Source organism: Macaca mulatta, chromosome 20 (genome assembly GCF_049350105.2).
Source record: "Macaca mulatta isolate MMU2019108-1 chromosome 20, T2T-MMU8v2.0, whole genome shotgun sequence".
NCBI lineage: Eukaryota > Metazoa > Chordata > Mammalia > Primates > Cercopithecidae > Macaca > Macaca mulatta.
This window is the reverse complement of record NC_133425.1, coordinates 12,941,680-12,959,755: the sequence shown is the minus strand read 5'-3', so window position 1 is coordinate 12,959,755 and position 18,076 is coordinate 12,941,680. Positions and strand designations below refer to the sequence as shown.

The following is an 18,076-nucleotide window of genomic DNA, read 5'->3' as shown; positions in this document are numbered from 1 at the left end:
ACCACACCCGGCCTTAACATAACTGTTTACAACAAAACTGTATAACCTGCCCTGCCTGGATGATTGATTCAGGATGGTCATGTTGAGGCAGGAGAATGGGGTCTGGAGGCAGGGAACCTAAAAACTTTCTAGAACTCGGCTGAGCGTGGTGGCTGTCACACCTGTAATCCCAGCACTTTGGGAGGCCGAGGTGGGTGGATCACCTGAGGTCAGGAGTTCGAGGCCACCCTGGCCAACATGGTGAAACTCCATCTCTATTAAAAATAGAAAAATTAGCTTGGTATGGTGGTGAGCACCTGTAATCCCAGCTACTTGGGAGGCTGAGGCAGGAAAATTGCTTGAACCTGGGAGGCAGAGGCTGCAGTGAGCCAAGAGCCTACCACTGCACTATAGCCTGGGCAACAAAGTGAGACTCTGTCTCAATAAACAAACAAACAAACTTCCTAGAATGAAATAAAAGGGAAAACCCCCCAATTAACTGTCCTTTTTTGTTTTTTGCTTTTTGTTCTAGATGGAGTTCAGTGGCCTGATCTCGGCTCACTGCAACTTCTGCCTCCTGGATTCAAGCGATTCTCCTGCCTCAGCCTCTTAAGTAGCTGGGATTACAGATGCCCGCTACCACTTCAGCTAATTTTTGTATTTTTAGTAGAGATGAGGTAACTTCACTTCAGCTATGGCAGGAAACATCCTCTTCATTTGCATAGGGTGTATGCCAAGTAAATAGCTTTGTAGCTTCACTTATCCTCTTCATTTACATAATGTATACCCCAAATAACCAATGGGAAACCTCTGAAGGGTATTTAAACCCCAGAAAATTCTGTAACCAGTGTTCTTGAGTCACTTCCTCTAACTTGCTCCCTACTCTGTGCAGTGTTACTTTCGTTTCAATAAATCTGTGCTTTTCTTTCATTGCTTTGTGCGTGTCGTCCAATTCTTTGTTCAAATGTCAAGAACCTGGACACCCTCCACTGGTGACAGTGTGACACAGTTCTGGCCAATGAGTCAGGTCCAGGTTTTATGGAAATGTTTGTAAGAGCCAGGCTTTGTGTAAGTTGCTGAGAAAATACCACCTAAGCCTGGAACTGCTGGCAGTTACATTGCCCCAAGGGGTGGGTCTGCCTGAGAATGGAAAGCAGAACTGACAGAAGGAGAGTGCGTGCCTGAGTTTCTGATGATACTGACACGAACCTTACCTGGACAATTAAGTTCTGTGAGCTCATAAATTTCCTTTCTTCCCCTTAGCCTTTTTATTTTATTTTTTATTTTTTATTTATTTATTTTTTGAGAGGGAGTCTCGCTCTGTTGCCCAGGCTGGAGTGCAGTGGTGCGATCTCTGCTCACTGCAAGCTCCGCCTCCTGGGTTCACGCCATTCTCCTGCCTCAGCCTCCTGAGTAGCTGGGACTACAGGCGCCCGCCACCATGCCCGGCTAATTTTTTTGTATTTTTTAAAGTAGAGATGGAGTTTCACCGTGTTAGCCAGGATGGTCTCGATCTCCTGACCTTGTGATCCGCCTGCCTCGACCTCCCAAAGTGCTGGGATTACAGGTGTGAGCCACCGCATCCGGCCCCCTTAGCCTTTTTAAATTAGGGTTCACTACTTAACAGTCTCTTACAACTAACAAATTCTTTTGTTTGTTTGTTTTGAGACAGAGTCTTGCTCTGTTGCCCAGGCTGGAGTACAGTGGTACCATCTCAGCTCACTGCAACCTCTGCTTTCTGGGTTCGATTGATTCTCCTGCCTCAGCCTCCCTGGTAGCTGGGATTACAGGTGCCTGCCACCATGCTCAGCTAATTTTTTGTATTTTTAGTAGAGACAGTGTTTCACCATGTTGGGTGGGCTGGTCTCCAACTCCTGACCTCAGGTGACCCACTTGCCTTGGCCTCCCAAACTGCTGGGATTACAGGCGTGAGCCACCACGCCCAGACAAAAAATTCTTGACATATACACTCATAATTCCTTGAAAGAAAATACCAGTGAGTGCTGAAAGGGAACTGGCACCCAAAGGGTATTTGAATCACTAAGACTTGGGCAAGATTTGAGTGGTTAGATTTGATCTATAATATTCTAGTTTGAATCTGGTTAGAGCAACTTTATTGCTAGATTTTGACACCCTCCAGCAAAAAAGTTGCCAAACTACTGTCATACATTTTGTGGATAAATTAGCATATTTTATTATCTTTTTTTGAGACAGTCTTGCTCTGTTGCCCAAGCTGGGATGCAGTGGCGTGATCTCGCCTCACTGCAACCTCCGCCTCCCGGGTTTAAGTGATTCTCCTGCCTCAGCCTCCTCAGTAGCTGGGATTACAGGCACACACCACCACACCTGGCTAATTTTTGTATTTTTAGTAGAGACGGGGTTTCACCATCTTGGTCAGGCTGGTCTTGAACTCCTGACCTCGTGATCCACCCGCCTCGGCCTCCCAAAGTGCTGGGATTACAGGCATGGGCCACGTGCCTGGTGCTAAGTACATTTTATAACAGCTTTGCAGAAGGGAAAGTGGCTTTGGATGTGTTCTTGGAAATATTTGTGTGGTTACTGAACTGAGGACTTACACATTTTTTTATGTTTATGGTTTCTGTGAATTTCCTAATATGCCTTGGCTCCCTGCCAAATGATATAAAAATCTGAGTAAAATGTATGATCCTTGAACATGTTTTTTTAAAAAAAAGCAGTTGCTGGCCGGGTGGGGTGGCTCATGCCGGTAATCCCAGCGCTTTGGGAGGCCGAGGCGGGTAGATCACGAGGTTAGGAGATCGAGACCATCCTGGCTAACACAGTGAAACCCCGTCTCTACTGAAAATACAAAAGATTAGCCGGGCAAGGTGGCGGGCGCCTGTAGTCCCAGCTACTCGGGAGGCTGAGGCAGGAGAATGGCGTGAACCCGGGAGGCGGAGCTTGTAGTGAGCCGAGATGGCGCTGCTGTACTCCAGCCTGGGCGACAGAGCAAGACTCCGCCTCAAAAAAAAAAAAAAAATAAATAAATAAATAAATAAATTTTAAAAAGCAGTTGCATAATATTGTTGGTTAGTTGAATTAAAGGAGCTCGACAGCAGCTTCCTTTGAGGTGATTCTTATCTTCTAATCTGTGGTGTCGGTGGGGAGTGATCTTCTGATTTTAAGGTTTTAAGTAGTTTCTCACTTGCACATCCTGATATTTTCTTTTTTTTTTTTTTTTTTTTTTTTTGAGACGGAGTCTCACTCTGTCGCCCAGGCTGGAGTGCAGTGGCCGGATCTCAGCTCACTGCAAGCTCCGCCTCCCGGGTTCACGCCATTCTCCTGCCTCAGCCTCCCGAGTAGCTGGGACTACAGGCGCCCGCCACCTCGCCCGGCTAGTTTTTTGTATTTTTTAGTAGAGACAGGGTTTCACCGTGTTAGCCAGGATGGTCTCGATCTCCTGACCTCGTGATCCGCCCGTCTCGGCCTCCCAAAGTGCTGGGATTACAGGCTTGAGCCACTGCGCCCGGCCACATCCTGATATTTTCACATATTGAATGACAAAGGTCCTGGACCCTGTATCCCAGCATATCAGGTTCCCTTAATCTGTGTTTTTGCTCCTTTCTATTCTGTAATGCATTTCCCAAATCCACATCTTGGGGAATCGTCAAAGAGCATGTTTAATTTTTTTTTTATTTAATTTTTTTTTTTTTTTTTTTTGAGACACAGTTTTGCTCTTCTTGCCCGGGCTGAAGTACAAAGGCGTGATCTTGGCTCACTGTGACCTCTGCCTCCTGGGTTCAAGTGATTCTCCTGTCTCAGCCTCCCGAGTAGCTGGGATTACAGACATGTGTCACCACGCCTGGCTAATTTTGTATTTTCAGTAGAGACAGGTTTTCATCATTTTGGTCAGGCTGGTCTCGAACTCTTGACCTTAGGTGATACGCCCGCCTCAGCCTCCCAAAGTGTTGGGAGTACAGGCATGAGCCAACGCACCCGGCCTCACAGTGATTATTCAACAGAAATGTGATATTAAACTTTGCATGGTGCACATTAAGATTCTAGCACAGATTTCCAGGAGTACTGACAACACTCAATGCATGTGGTCAGAGTATCCTGGGGCAATTTGGCAAACATGGAGCACATTTTGAGTATTAAATGTTTCTTCTCTAAATGTTTTCCTAAATGTTTCTTTCATATTTTAAGTGCTAGAAATCGGAAGGTGCTTCTTTTCTCGTACAGGTCTGTAATATTTGCAAACAGGTCATTTTTGTTATCTGTTCTTATATGAGGTTGGTCCTGTGGTCAGCTCATTTCAGTAGGTAACATGGTGATAATGGCCCCTAGATGGTGGGTTTTATCTCCTAAGCTCCATTTTTAAGGCAGAGACTCTTGACCATTTTTCCACCTCAGTGCACCTGAGGGATTTGTGACCCGCCATCCTGCCCCTCAGGAACAGTTTTTTCCAAGGCAGTCACTCCCAGGGTGGACTGGGGAGCATGCTTCACAATCTCCTGGGGATGGGGTATGTGCATGTGCAAATATCCCTTCCCACCCCAAAGATTCCTGCTGGAAAGATTACTCCATCATGGTATAATAACTGCTATGCTGGGCACGGTGGCTCACACCTGTAATCCCAGCACTTCGGGAGGCTGAGGTAGGCAGATTGCTTAAGCCCAGGAGTTCGAGACCAGCCTAGGCAACATGGTAAAACCCCATCTCTACCAAAAAATACAAAAATTAGACAGGTGTGGTGGTGTGCATGCCTGTAGTCCCAGCTACTCAGAAGGCTGAGGTGGGAGGACTCCTTGAGCTCCGGGAGGCTGAGGTTACAGTGAGCTGTGATCTTGCCACTGAACTCTAGGTGATAAAAAAAAAAAAGGATCTGCTGTTTATTGAACAGTCACTGTGCCAGGTGGTTTATATATGTTATTTAATCATCACTGTGCCAGGAGGATCGTTATCCGCATTTAAAGATGAACTCAAGGCTCTGAAAGATACTTGCTTAGGGCCCCCCAGATAGGTAAGGAGGACTTGCCTCCATGCTTCCCAGACTCCACAGCTTCCACAATTGTGCTACCTACTTGCAGCATCTTAAAGTTCACCTTGTATTTATTTGGGAAAGCTTAAATGAGTCAATATATTTATCACAATACAAAGTACTTTTTTCTTTCAGGGGGAACTTAAGTTGTGTGTGTGTGTGTATATATATATTCTTTTTTTTTTTTTTGAGATGTAGTCTTGCTCTGTTGCTCAGGCTGGAGTGCAGTGGCACAATCTTGACTCACTGCAACCTCCGCCTTCTGGATTCAAGCATTTCTCCTGCCTCAGCCTCTAAGTAGCTGGGACTACAGGGATCCATCACCATGCCCAGCTAATTTTTTTATTTTTAGTAGAGATGGGGTTTCACCATGTTGGCCAGACTGGTCTTGAACACCTGACCTTAAGTGATCCGCCCACCTCGGCCTCCTAAATGGCTGGGATTATAGGCGTGAGACACTGCGCCCGGCCAGTGAATATATTTTTAAAAAGCACATATTGTTATGTGTGCACGCCAGCTCCTGCTGAGAATCTCAGATAACTTTGGACAGAAAGCCGAACTACTACTGCTATTGCTGCTTAGATGTAGAAGCTGGTATTCAGAGACCTCATGGGCCAAGGAGAAGTAACTCCCAGTTTTTTGGATGGGTGCTAGGAGATGGGTTATTTTACTGAGACACTTGATTTGGTGCCTAGCTGAAAGGAAAACCAAGGCATCCTGAGCTAATCCTATATACTGACTCCTAATACAGCTGAGAACAGGTACAACATGCAGAGGGGTGGAGGATTCAAGGCAAGCAAGAAGGCTGAAATTGCAAACTAATATACTTCAGAAAAGCCAAAAGCATAGGAAAGAACAGCCCTTGTTTGCTTTCTTTTTCTTTCTTTTTTTAATTAAAAAGGCTGTGGCATGAGCCTGTAGTCCCAGCTACTTGGGAGGCTGAGGTGGGAGGATTGCTTGAGCCCAGGAGATTGAGGCTGCAGTGAGCTGTGGTTGTGCCACTGCACTCCAGCCTGGGTAACAGAGAGAGGCCCTGTCTTTAAAAAAAAAAAAAAAAGAAAAGAAAAAGAGAAGAAAAAAAGATAAAAAGATCAGGTGTCCAGTCATAACTTTGTCTTCCATTTTTTTTTGCCCCCTCCCCCCAAAAACATATATACACAAAAATGTATATTATATATATACACAAATATATTTGTGTGTGTATATATATGTATATACACACACAAATATATATACATACAAATATATATATATATATATTTTTTTTTTTTTGAGACAAAGTCTTGCTGTGTCACCCAGGCTGGAATACAGTGGGTAGATCTCAGCGCGCTGCAACCTCTGCCTCCTGAGTTCCAACAATTCTCTCACCTCAGCCTCCTAAGTAGTTGGAATTACAGGTGCCCACTACCACGCCTGGCTAATTTTTGTATTTTTGGTAGAGATGGCGTTTCACCATGTTTCCCACGCTGGTCTCGAACCTCTGACCTCAAGTGATTCACCTGCCTCGGCCTCCCAAAGCGCTGGGATTACAGGTGTGAGCCACCCCGCCTAGCCCCATCTGTATTTTTTATGGCATTCACTACAGTATCTGGTGACTACATCATAACTCCCATTAATGAATCTAGAGGCCGGGCGCGGTGGCTCAAGCCTGTAATCCCAGCACTTTGGGAGGCCGAGACGGGCGGATCACGAGGTCAGGAGATCGAGACCATCCTGGCTAACACAGTGAAACCCCGTCTCTACTAAAAATACAAAAACTTAGCCGGGCGAGGTGGCGGGCGCCTGTAGTCCCAGCTACTCGGGAGGCTGAGGCAGGAGAATGGCGTGAACCCGGGAGGCGGAGCTTGTAGTGAGCTGAGATCCGGCCACTGCACTCCAGCCTGGGTGAGGGAGCGAGACTCCGTCTCAAAAAAAAAAAAAAAAAATGAATCTAGAAGGGTTGTCCTAAGATCTATCTATATCTTTTTTTTTTTTTTTGAGATGGAGTCTTGCTCTGTCGCCTGGGCTGGAGTGTAGTGACGCGATCTGGGCTCACTGCAAGCTCCGCCTCCCGGGTTCAGGCCATTCTCCTGCCTCAGGCTCCCGAGTGGCTGGGACTACAGGCGCCCGCCACCTCACCCGGCTAGTTTTTTGTATTTTTTTTTAGTAGAAACAGGGTTTCACTGCGTTAGCCAGGATGGTCTCGATCTCCTGACCTCGTGATCCGCCCGTCTCGGCCTCCCAAAGTGCTGGGATTACAGGCTTGAGCCACTGCGCCCGGCCAGATCTATCTCTATCTTATTTAGTTTTTAAGACAGATGTTGCAAGTGGGTGGCCCATGGGCTCAATGCTGCCTACGGACATAGCTTATTTGTATTATATAGTGTTTCTTTTCTCTACTTAATTCTCTTTTCAAAATAGGGTGATTTGTTGTAATAAAATCCCAATTTCTAGCTAATCTTGAAATATGCCTGGAGTTTCTGGTAAAGCTGCATTTGTAGACCACATGGCAAGAACAGAGAGGGCTGGGAAGCAGTTGTTAACCTCAGCTAGAGTTGGCAGGGTGTTCATGAGTCTACCCAGTTCCGGTGACCCCTGGGCAGGCTCCTACTGGACCCCTACAGGAATGACTCTGCAACTCCTTTTGTATGACTTGGTTTTCCCACCATCTCCTTCAATTAATTGAAAAATTATTATTTGAGATAGAGTCTCACTCTGTTGCCCAGGCTGGAGTACAGTGGCACAACCTCAGCTCACTGCAACCTCTGCCTTCTGAGTTCAAGCGATTCTCCTGCCTCATCCTCCTGTGTAGCTGGGATTACAGGTGTGCGCCACCACGCCCGGCTCATTTTTGTGTTTTTAGTAGAGACGAGGTTTTGCCATGTTGGCCAGGCTGGTCTCAAACTCCTGACCTCAGGTGATCTGCCTACCTCAGCCTCCTAAAGTGCTGGGATTACAGGTGTGAGCCACCACGCCTGGCCACAATTAAATTTCCCAAAAACAAAACAAAACAGAAAAACCCCTACTCCTTGCAGAGCAGGGCTACCTCACAAGCAGTGTGCCCAGAATGGGCTGTCACCATCTCCTTTATGGTATCTTCATAGCATTCATTGATAACCACCCTACTTCTCAATCTGGCATCTATATCAGTGTCTTTAAGTACTGTTGCTTCTACATCTCCCCCTTCCCCCCACCTTTTTTGTTTGTAGAGATGTCTCCTCATGGCGCCCAAAGTAGTTTCGAACTTCTGCCTCGGTCTCCCAAAGTGCTGGGATGACAGGTGGAGCTGCTGTGCTCGGCTTCTGCCCACCACCGCTTTTTCTTTAAACATAATACCTAGCATCCTCTAACATACTCCATGATTTACTTACATTGTTTGTTGTCTGTTTCACTCTCTCCTGGAATGTAAACTGCATGAGGATAGTGATCTTTGTTCTGTACTGACACATCCCATGAATTTAGAATAGTATCTGGCACAGAGTAAGTGCTCTGTAAACATTTCTGGAGAGAATGAAGAGGTCACTCCTAGGTGGCTCCACAGACTCCTCTGCCTACCCTGGCCACCCCTGGAATCACTGATGCACAGAGCCTGTCTCCTCAACCTGACTGTAGGTTGGTTGATGGCAGGAATCCTGTCTTATCCAACTTTGTACCCTCAGGTGCCTTGCACAAGGCATGGGGCACATAACAGGTCCTTAGAGAGGGTACCTGTCAGTGCAATATCCAATGAAGAAACTGAAAATTTCTCTCACCAGAGTGGAAGCCTCAGGAATGACTCCATCTATTTTCCTTAGCACAATAGCGCCCGTGAGAGGCCGGGCGCGGTGGCTCAAGCCTGTAATCCCAGCACTTTGGGAGGCCGAGACGGGCGGATCATGAGGTCAGGAGATCGAGACCATCCTGGCTAACACAGTGAAACCCCGTCTCTACTAAAAATACAAGAAAATTAGCCGGGCGAGGTGGCGGGCGCCTGTAGTCCCAGCTACTCGGGAGGCTGAGGCAGGAGAATGGCGTGAACCCGGGGGAGCGGAGCTTGCAGTGAGCCGAGATCGCGCCACTGCACTCCGGCCTGGGGCACAGAGCAAGACTCCGCGTCAAAAAAAAAAAAAAAAAAAAAAAAATTGCGCCCGTGCTACCGGGGGTGGGGGAACAGGGAGTGTCATCACCTCAACAAGGGCTGGAGATGGGGATCCCAGGAAGCAGGCCCACCCATACACAGATGTCCTTTACTTTGCTCTGTGATAGGCAGACTTACGGTTCCCCAAAGATGTCCACATGCTAACCCCAGTAACCTGTTACCTAGTAAAAGGGAGTCTGCTGTTGTGATGAAATTACAATCTCGAGATGAAGAGACCATCTTGGGTTATCCAGGTGGACCCAATGCAATCACAAGAGCTTTTTTTTCGAGATGGAGTCTCGGTCTGTCGCCCAGGCTGGAGTGCAGTGGCATGAGCGCCTCAGCCTTCCAAGTAGTTGGGATTACAGGCACGTGCCACAACGCCTGGCTAATTTTTGTATTTTTGGTACAGACATGGGTTCGCCATGTTGGCCAGGAAGGTCTTGAACTCCTGGCCTCAAGTGATCTGCCCACCTCGGCCTCCCAAAGTGCTGGGATTACAGGCGTGAGCCACCGCGTCAGGCTTTTTTCTTTTCTACGTGCACCACTGCATTAGGATATCTCTTACTCACGCTTCTAATCAGATCTTAGCCTCAGGCTTGCTTGAGAAATCCACTCCAGAATTTTTATTTTATTTTTTTGAGACAGAGTCTCGCTCTGTCGCCCAGGCTGGCGTGCAAAGGCATGATCTTGGCTCACTGCAACCTCCACCTCCCGGGTTCAAGCGATTCTCCTGCCTCAGCCTCCTGAGTGGCTAGGATTACAGGCGCGCATGCCCGACTAATTTTTGTATTTTTAGTAGAGACGGGGTTTCATCATGTTGGTCAGGCTGGTCTTGAACTCCTGACCTTGTGATCTGCCCGCCTAGGCTTCCCAAAGTGCTGGGATTACAGGCGTGAGCCACCGCGCCAGGCCCACTCCAGAAGTATTTAAGGGGTGCTACCTACTATCGAGAGGCTGAGAATATAGGACAAAAGAAACCAGTTGGGCCAGGTGTGGTGACTCATGCCTGCAATCCCAATACTTTGGGAGGCTGAGGCGGGTGGATCACCTGAGGTCAGGTAAGACCAGCCTGACCAACACGGAGAAACCCCGTCTATACTAAAAATACAAAAATCAGCCAGGTGTGGTGGCGCACACCTGTAATCTAAGCTATTTGGGAGGCTGAGGCAGGAGAATCGCTTGAACCCGGGAGGCGGAGGTTGCAGTGAGCCAAGGTTGCATCATTGCACTCCAGCCTGGGCAACAAGAGCAAAACTGTCTCAAAAAGCAAAAAAATAAAAAACAAACCAAAAAAAAGAAGCAGGGTCTCTGCTCTCCTGTAGGGTTGGAGGCAGACCACAAACACGCACCCAAATGCCTGAGACAGGAACAGCACTGGGTGGTCACAGGAGGATGGAAAAACCCAAACAACAGCTAAAACAGGAACTAGGCAAAGAAACCACAGGGTAACAGAAAACCCAAGGGAGAGAATATGGCCAAAACTCTGGTCAGGGTGACATGTCCATGCTTCTTCCAGCAAACCCAAATAAGGGAGAAAGGGGGCAGTAATTAAGGTGGAGGTCCCTGAAATCCCCTCCTTTTCCAGAATGCCTAATGATAATTCCATCCTGTAACTGAAAGAAACACCCATAAAATTAGAAACCCAAACTCCGTTGTGCGAGACTCATTCTCACTGGCATGCCTGCATTTCTCTCTTAAATGTGTATGTTCACTTCACAATAAAGCTTCTTGCAGCTGGGTACAGTGTCTCACATCTGTAATTCCAGCACTTTGGGAGGTCACGGTGGGAGGACTGCTTGAGCCCAGAAGTTTGGGACCAGCCTGGGCAACATGGCAAAACCCTGTCTCTACAAAAAAAAAAAAAAAAAAAAAAAAAAAAAATTAGTCAGTGTGGTGGTGTATGCCTGTAGTCCCAGCTACTCAGGAGGCTGAGGTGGGGGAATCACCTGAGCCTGGGAGATGAAGACTGCAGTGAGCCATGATTGCGCCTCTGTACTTCAGCCTGGGTGACGGAGATCCTGTCTCAAAAAACCAAAAATGACAAAAACCAAAAAACCCTTCTTGCCCTTTGCGTCATTCAACTCATTCTTGAATTCTTTCTCTCCATGGTGTCAAGAACCTGGAAACTGGCTGGGGCTGGGGTCTCATCAGTATCCAGAGATCTCCTGAGCCTTCTGGCAACAGGACTAGATGAGGTCATTTCAGATCATGATGATTGCTTGGAAAATAAGATAGGGGGCTGTGTTAGTGAGCAACTTTTAGATGGGCTGTCAGTGAAAGCCTCTCGAAGAAGAGGCTGTTGGAACTGAGGCCTGAATGATGAGCAGCCTCTGGTCACGAGAATAATCCACCCCTTTCTTTTTCTTATTTTGTTTTGAGATGGAGTCTCGCTGTGTCACCCAGGCTGGAGTACAGTGGTGCGATCTCGGCTCACTACAACCTCCGCCTCCCAGGTTCAAGCGATTCTCCTGCCTCAGCCTCCCCAGTAGCTGGGACTACAGGCACCTGCCACCATGCCTGGCTAATTTTTGTATTTTTAGTAGAGACACGGTTTCACCATGTTGGCCAGGCTGGTCTTGAACTTCTAACCTCGTGATCTCCCTGCCTCGGCCTCCCAAAGTGCTGGGATTACAGATGTGAGCCACTGCGCCCAGCGTAATCCACCCCTTTCTTAGAGGCGCTTCCCTAAAACCATAGCCCATCAGCTCTCCAATATTTGTTGCAGCACTTACCTGGTGTTACGGACTGAAACGCTCCCCGCTCCCCACATCCCCACCCCGCAGTCCATATGGTGAAGCTCTAACACTAACATGACTATTTGAATAGGGCCTTTTAGGCAGTCATTAGGGTTAAATGAAGTCAGAGGGTCCCTAATTTTTTTTTTTTTTTAAGACAGAATCTCTCTCTCCCCCAGGCTGGAGTGTAATGGCGCGATCTCAGCTCACTGCAACCTCCACCTCCAAAGTCCAAGCAATTCTTCTCACTCAGCCTCCTGAGTAGCTGGGATTACAGGTGCACATCGCCATGCCTGGCTAATTTTTTGTATTTTAGTAGAGAACGGCATTTCATTGTGTTGCCCAGGCTGGTCTCCAACTCCTGAGCTCAGGCAATTCATCTGCCTCGGCTTCCCAAAGTGCCAGAATAACAGGCGTGAGCCACCGCGCCTGGCCTAACATGACTGTTTGAATAGGGCCTTTTAGGCAGTCAATGGTGTTAAATGAAGTCATAGGGTGGGGCCCTAATATAGTAAAACTGTTGTTCCTGTAAGAAAAAGGTGGACACACCAGGGATTCCTGCTCAGAGAGAAAGGTCATATGAGGACACAGTGAGAAGGCAGCTGTTTGCAAGCCAGGGAGAGAGGCCTCACCAGAAACCAGCCCTTAGACTTGTAGCCTCTAAAATTGTGAGAAAATAAATTCCTGTTGTCTAAGCTGCCTGGTCTGGGGGTATTTTATCATGGCAGCCTGAACTAATACTCTGGTTTGTAAATCTACCTCACCCAGACCCCTGGAAGAGCTACTGTAGCTAGTGTCCCCACTTCCCCTCTTGTCCCTCCTACAGCCCAATCTCTGCACAGTAGCTGGAGAGAACTTTCTAAAATATAAATGAGATTTTGGAACTCCCAATTCAGACTCAATGACCCCCATCCACACAAAACTCCAAATTCCACAGGGCGGGCGCTCTGTGTCACAGATCTTTCTCCCCTCTGGCACACATCAGCCATGCAGGCCTTTCCTGTTATCCAGACACGGAGCTCCAGCTTCAAGGCTTTTGCATTCACCTCCCCTCTACCTGGGGGGCACACTTCCCCATGGCTGCACGGCTGTCACCTCCTCAGAGGCTTTCCCAAAACCTCCTGTCACACCCTCCTGCTTGAATTTCTTTGGTCTTCACCGTCCAAAATGGTCTTATTTGGGCGCTTGTCGGCCCAGATTTCCGCCCTCCATCCCATGGGGCAGGGACCCTGCCTCGCCCACTGCTGAGCTGAGCGTTTTACAAGAAGCCGTGCCCGCAGCGGGGCACCTGGCCGTAAAATGCATGTGGAAGAGGCGGCATTTGCGCTGGGCCCTGAAGGACAGGGATCCAGGCCTTCCAAGAGCCGGCAGATGGAACTGGAAGGAGGCTGTCTTTGGACCCCCGGCTGCCGCGGGGCTCCGCGCCTCCGTTCCTCATCGGTAGGGATGAGGACAATCACGGTTGTTCTGAGGATGCAGCGTTACTCTTCGCACAGCACGGCGCCCCGGATGAGGACTCAAGAGATGCCGACTCCAGCTCCTCTCCCCGCTGGACGCTGTTCTACCTCCTCGCGCTTCTGATCAGGCCGCGGCACCGGCGAGGCCCCAGAACACCCAGGTGCTGGTTAATCCGTCTTGAGTCCGAGCGCGTCCAGTGCGCAACGTGGCCTTCCCATTGGCTCCCCCGGTGGGCCGCGCTTCGACGCCGGGGCTCCGGATTGAACGGCGCGCCCAGGTCCCTGCCTCCAGTCAGACGTGGCGCCACCGCCCCCAGCCCGTAGCTCCGGCGCAGCCAATGGCGGCGTCTCTCGGGCGGCAAGTGCGGCCTCCCGCCGCCAGAGGGCGCCGCCGCGGGCGCAGCCGAGCCGCCGCAGCCGCCGCTAACCGAGGGAGAGCTGCGAGCGCGCACCCGGGCCTCGCCGCCGCCGCCACCGCCGCCACCGCCGCCCGCCTGCTGCCGCCCGCCTCCGCCTGCCTTCCGCCGCCGGCCGGCGCGTCGTCCTCACAGGTAGGGGTAGGGGGGCGCCGCTGGGGTGAAGGAAGCGCGCGCCCGCGCCCCCGCGCGCGCGCCGCCGCCTCGTGCCCGCGCGCGGCCGTTAACGGACGGCGGGCGGGCGGGGCGGGGCGGGGGAGGGGCGGCGGGGTCCGGGGCCCGCGGACCCGAGAGGACCCTGAGAGGAGCGGGGCCGGGGCCCTGCGCGCGGAGGGCCGGGTGGGCGCGCCGTCCCCTTCCCCCACCGAGAATAACGTGACCCACTTCTGCCTGCCATTCCTCGGCACAATGTCTCTTTTGGTGATTTCACTAAAAAAAACCTTTTTTTTTCGTTATTTCTGTCTGCTCTGGTGATCACGGGGACCCCGAGTCAGCGTCTTGGGCTTGGGGGCGGGAAGGATGCCGGCGGCGAGCTTGGCGCATTAATTTGGGGGCTCATCCCTCTTTTTTTACCCCCTCTTCTTTTTTTATTTTTTCGCGCGGAGTGCAGCCCTGGGCCGGGCGGGGAGAGGCCGTGGGGTCCGCGGAGGCGGGGGCGCCGCCCGGGAGGACCGGGACCGGGACCTGTCAGTTCCCATTAGCGGGGCTTCCGGTCAGGCCTGGGCAGCGCAGGGGTGGGGCCGCCTGAGGCCCGGCCGGGGCCTCCGAGGTCGCGCCTGCGTGGGGACTGGGTGGATGTGCTCGGAGTTGGGTATTTTCCTGCCCCCACCTGTCTAGGGATAAAAAGGAGTTGCCCGTGTTCGGTATTGAACCACGGAGGACCTTGCCGTGCCCAGTACGGTGGCCACTGACCCCCGGCCGCTTGGGACGATGGAGCCCACGAAATGGGGCCAGTTTGAGTTGTGGTCCCAGCTGTGAAACGTACATCTGATTTTAAAGACTTAGGATGACAAAGAACTTAAAGGTTGTCATTGGTAATCTCTTACACTTAAATGCATGTTGAGATGGTCATGTTTGGGACAAATTGGATTAAAGAAAATCTATCATTAAAGTTAATCTTGGCAGGATGCACTGGTTCATGCTTGTCATCCCAAAACTTGGGGAGGCTGAGGCAGGCGGATCGTTTGATTGCAGGAGTTCAAGACCAGCCTGCTCAACTTAGTGAGGCCCCTGTCTCTACAAAAAATACAAAAAATTAACCGGGCGTGGTGGCGCACGCCTGTAGTCAGCTACTCGGGAGGCTAAGGTGGGAGAATCTGCTACTCGGGAGGCTTGGGTAGGAGCATCCCTTGAGCCCAGGAGATTGAGGCTTCGGTGAGCCGAGATTGTGCCAGTGCGCTCCAGCCTGGGTGACAGAGCGAGACACTGTCTCAAAACAAATAAAAAAACAAAAGTTAATCTCACTGCTTTTTCCCTTTTTTAGTGTGGCTATTTGGATATTTAAAATGACATGTATGGGCCGGGTGGGGTGACTCACGTCTGTAATCCCAGTACTTTGGGAGGATGAGGTGGGTGCATCACCTGAGGTGAGGAATTCGAGACCAGCCTGGCCAACATGGTGAAACCCGTCTCTAGTAAAAATACAAAAATTAGCCAGGCGTGGTGGCAGGCGCCTGTAATCCCAGCTACTGGGAAGGCTGAGGCAGGAGAATCGCTTGAACCGGGAGACAGAGGTTGCAGTGAGCAGAGATTGCACCATTGCACTCCTCCCCTGGCAACAGATGAGACTCCCTCACCACATACATACATACATACATACATACATGCAATGACATGTATGCCTCATTTTGTATATTTTGTATAGTATTTTGACTGGACAGTGCTCAGCTGGGGCATCTGAAAGGGTGGTGGCCCTGAGAACACATGTCTATCTGCTTATCTTTCCTGCTTCTCTGATGGCATGTGGCCTCCTTCCCTTAAGGCTCTCAAAGAATACACTGCCTCTTCCTTCTCATCCTGAGCCAAACTATTGAACTGAATTGCACAATGGGGTCTTGTCCTAATCTGCAGAATAATTCAGCTTAATGGACAGTATTTTCCCTGTTAAAAAATTTTCCCTATCTGCTGTATGCTGGAGGCTACAAATAGTTATATGAGTTTTGGCTCAGAATGAGATCATGAGTTACTGAGGCTGAATATTATCAATATTTGTGTGTGTGTCTGCGTGCGTGTGTGTTTATTCTGCAAAGAGCCCATTGATTTTCTGCCATCCAAATGAAGTGGAGAATTCTTGCATTTCTTCATGTTACAGTGAATTTCGGGTTTTACACAGACCTACACCCTCTTCCTTTCCCATTCCCCAGGTTCTGTCAGTTTTTGCAAACAAGAATGGTGATTTGTCAGCTACATTGTTCCACAATTCTTAATTCTGACTGATTTTAAAACCTGCCAATTGGGGTGGATTAAATTGTCAATATAAGTGGAAAAGAATCAATTATAGAAACTCTCAATTCTAGGGATGGTGAGAGTGACTGTTGGAAAGTTTTGAGCATTTCAGTAAAGGAAGAAAGAAACAAAAGATGTCTGTATCCTGTTGCCACAGATACCCTAGAAAGTGCTTTCTAGAGACAGTATGATGTGAGCAAACTTTTGTCTTCTAGATAATGTCTTGAAGTGTTTTGTTTTGCCTTTTTTTTTTTTGTAGAAAATATTTTTCTCCAGAATCCTTATGAAAATTAAAGTGAGGTGTTGGCAAATCAAGAAGAAATTTTAGATAATTTTTAAGGAGGAAATACTAAAGTATTAATCCGGAAGTTTAAAAGTTACTGCTAGTGATAACATGTTTTAATTTACATGTACACAGAAGACATATTAAATGAGGTGATTTTCGTTTATGTAAAGCAACGCGGTTACTTTTTCACAAATAGAAAGTGGAAAGCTTTGTGTTTTCTGAAAAGGCCCGAATTTGGAGCAGGACATTAATCTGGCACAGTTGGTAAGAAGGTGTGTGTTGGGGTTAGGTGTCAGCACTTACTTGGTTGGGAAGACTTCCTTGGGCACATCGTGGTGGTATGAGTGTCCCCAGGCAAATAATTTATCATGAAGATTTTACATGAAATATTCCTGTTGAGTTCTTCCATACAGAGGTCATAGATAAGATGAGAAGTTCCTGGAAACCACCACTTAGCGGGGCTTGGGTGCAGAGGGAGGCTCTTGGGAGGCTCTTTGCAGGGGGGAGCCTCTTGACAGACATTGTATCTTACAGAATCTGAAATCTGACAGCAATTTCAAAGCGAATAGTTCCTGTCCGGGGAAGAGCTCCAGCCAAAATGTAACATTACCTTCCTGCTGTTTGGCATACCATCTCTCATAAATTTTCCTTTTCAGTAAAAGGGAGAAACTGTTTCATAAAGTATCCAGTAGGAGCTTCAACATCTTTAATGTCTTATCACCTGGGTTTGCAGCCTTCTGAGGCTTGCATTGTACCCCAGGTGCTTTTGTAAGTGTTGCAAGAGCCAGTTAATACACTGTTGCCAAACAAGGATGACAATAAGGATACTTGAACTACTTTGTAGTTACTGTTTTTAAAGCTATTAATATTACACAGAGAGGCTTCAGTCTGAGGATAGAATTAAATATGGACTATCATTTTTCCTCCCCCCAACTCCCTTTTTTTTGAGACAGGATCTTGCTCTGACACCCAGGCTGGAGTATAGTGGCATAGTCATAGTTTGCTGCGACCTCAAACTCCTGGCCTCAAGCAATCCTTCTACCTCAGTCTCCCAAGTAGCTGGCACTACAGGTCTACACCACCATGCCCATTTAATTTTTAAAAGTTTTTTTGTAGAGATGGGGTCTCCTGTGTTGCCCAGGCTGGTCTCAAACTCCTGTCCTGAAGTGATCCTCCCACCTCAGCCTCCTAAAGTGTTGGGATTACAGGCATGAGCCACTGCACCCAGCCTGTAATTTTTCACTTGAAATGTAGTGATACCTTTTTAGGCAAAAGTACAAATGCTGTGCTAGATGACCTCTGCACTGCATTCAGTGGGACACTTTGGTCCTGTGTTAGCATGTCTTGTAAGGCTGTTTTAATATTATTTGTATTTAAATACATTATGTTCTGGGTGGAGCATATCGCCTTGAAAGATTTTCCCTGGAGTGATGTCCTGACTCCTGGCCTACTGCATTCCTGTGAAAGCCCTCTGCTTCATCACTTTGTCTGAGTTGCGTTAAATGATGTCTGTTGAGCATATCTTTTTGTGTGCACGTGCACACACGCATGCGTGTGTTTCTTTCATTTCTCCTGAATGGCTTCAAAGTGCCCACCTGTTCATCAGAGCCATATTTGTCTTTCAGAGCCCAGCCCAGGGTCACCCTAGACAGGTGCTCAC

General features: G+C 48.6%; 1 protein-coding gene and 1 long non-coding RNA gene across 5 annotated transcripts in view; one reads left to right on the top strand and one right to left on the bottom strand.

Annotated features, from left to right (window-relative positions):
• Positions 1 to 6,399: 6,399 nt before the first annotated feature.
• On the bottom strand, positions 6,400 to 9,078 carry LOC144338416 (uncharacterized). The gene is made up of 2 exons (XR_013412497.1): positions 7,309 to 9,078; positions 6,400 to 6,626 (listed from the first exon to the last, which is right to left on the bottom strand). It is a non-coding gene; the product is annotated as an uncharacterized LOC144338416 (long non-coding RNA).
• A 4,476-nt stretch (positions 9,079 to 13,554) lies between these two features.
• Positions 13,555 to 18,076, top strand: part of ZC3H7A (zinc finger CCCH-type containing 7A) — a 47,427-nt gene continuing 42,905 nt past the window's right edge. For all 4 annotated transcript variants that reach the window (XM_077983925.1, XM_015125598.3, XM_077983928.1 and 1 more), the window contains exon 1: positions 13,555 to 13,820. The gene's annotated coding sequence lies outside the window, so the exon portion shown is untranslated. The remainder of the gene's footprint in view (positions 13,821 to 18,076) is intronic.